This window comes from Micromys minutus, assembly GCF_963924665.1.
Source record: "Micromys minutus genome assembly, chromosome: 1".
Classification (NCBI taxonomy): domain Eukaryota; kingdom Metazoa; phylum Chordata; class Mammalia; order Rodentia; family Muridae; genus Micromys; species Micromys minutus.
The window spans coordinates 136,782,479-136,784,376 of record NC_137969.1 but is presented as its reverse complement, the minus strand read 5'-3'; the positions used below and the strand labels follow the sequence as shown (position 1 = coordinate 136,784,376).

Here is a 1,898-nt window from a genome sequence, read left to right as displayed (position 1 = left end):
TTTTATGATTAAAATGTTGGAAAAGTTTGCTTTTTTTTCTCTTACTAGAAGTTCTACCCTTTTACAAAACAGCCTTTGACTTACTAAGTTGTATTGAAAAGCATAATATTAAAGACTAAGAAACGGGCACTCAGTCTCGTCCACCGCTGCCGCCTCCTTCTGCCGCTCCCGGTGCTGCTTGTGTGCTTGTGTGCTCCTTCAGTGCAGACCTGGTGCCTCTTTTGTGAAGCGGCAACTGAGGAAACTCCAGCGCTCGCCATGGCCGACAAGAAACCCAAGGTAGGAGTCAAGACTGAGAACAACGATCATATTAATTTGAAGGTGGCGGGACAGGATGGTTCTGTGGTGCAGTTTAAGATTAATAGGCATACACCACTTAGTAAACTATGAAAGCCTATTGTGAAGAGCAGAGTTTGTCAATTAGGCAGATCAGATTCCGGTTTGATGGACAACCAATCAACGAAACAGACACACCTGCACAGCTGGAAATGGAGGATAAAGATAGGATTGATGTGTTCCAGCAGCAGACAGGAGGTGTCTACTAAAAAGGGAGCCTGCTACTTTACTCCAGAATTTTGTTCTAGACCAAGAATAAATTCCTGACTACTACACTATAGTTTTCTCTCTTCTTCCATCTCCCATTTCTTTGTTGTACATACAGTAACTGGTGTATGTGCACAATCATATTGCTCTTTTTTTTTTCTTTTTTCTTTTTTTCCTTTTTTAAACTAAATGGCCAATGTTCTCTTTTGGTTGACATCAGATGGAGATGTTCTGGGGAAAGTACTGGTTCTGTGAAAATACCCCCTTCTCCATTAGTGGCATGCTCATTCAACTCTTTTCTTTATATTCCAGTAAGTTATTTTGCTCTCACTGTTTTAACAAAAGAACCCAACAACACAAAATCCTTGCATACCTTGTTCGATTGGAGAATTTTAATGTTTTTCATTTATCATTGTAAAACCAAGGACAATTTTATAACATTTTTGTACGTAACTGTTACATGTAGGGCAATCTGTCTTTAAGTAGGGATAAATTACTCTTGAACAAAATGATCCTAGATAGTTTTTCCTTCAAGTCAAGTGTATTGTTGTTTAAATAAACTTCTTGTTTAAAAGAAAAAGACTAAGAAATGATTTAAAAAGTCATCATAACATATAAGTATATAGTTTCCATGATCAGGAATAGTCAAATGTTACCATGTTTCCCTCAGAACATTTATCGTTTTAACAGAAATGGCTATTACTCCCTTTCTGTCCATTGCTTTGTTTTGTTTTCCTCAAGTTGGCCTGGACTTGAAACCTATTATTTAGTTCTGGCTAGCCTCAATCCACCCTCTTCCTGCCTCAAACACCTGAGTGAAGCTCTACAGGATTTCTAAACATTGTGGAGAAATTCATGCATAAAGCTTTTCCAATATAGTGTTATTACTGACATGAAGAGGCATGTCGAAAGAACAATGTACAAGGTATTCATTTCTCTATTTCTCTGCCTACTAACATCATTTAATGGCTATGTGTTAGCAAAATCAAATACTCCTTTTTAATTTAAGTGTATGATACATCTAGTCAGAATATCTTACAAATGAGTATTTCTGATATAGATATATTTTAGCTAGGATTAAAAGCCACTTATATAATATTACTTAGTGGTACATATAAAAGCAAGGCACGTTAAACATAATATGACTTAACAAAGATTTCAGTTGTTTTATTATTAGAGTTTATACGTAGAACTAAAATGCTTAGCATCCTTACAAAATGCCAAAAACACTGATACCAATTCTAAAGAGGAATGCTATTTCCATGCCCTAATCTTTGCTGGAAAAATAGGCAATGGCTTCTCTGAATTATGCCAAAAATGTGTGACAAAATATGGAAGAGTAAGAACTTGAACTT

General features: G+C 36.0%; 1 pseudogene across 1 annotated transcript; it reads left to right on the top strand.

Annotated features, from left to right (window-relative positions):
* Window positions 1-258: 258 nt before the first annotated feature.
* On the top strand, window positions 259-545 carry LOC308438269 (small ubiquitin-related modifier 2-like; annotated as a pseudogene). The gene has a single exon. The product of its transcript is annotated as a small ubiquitin-related modifier 2-like (transcript).
* The last annotated feature ends 1,353 nt before the right edge of the window (window positions 546-1,898 follow it).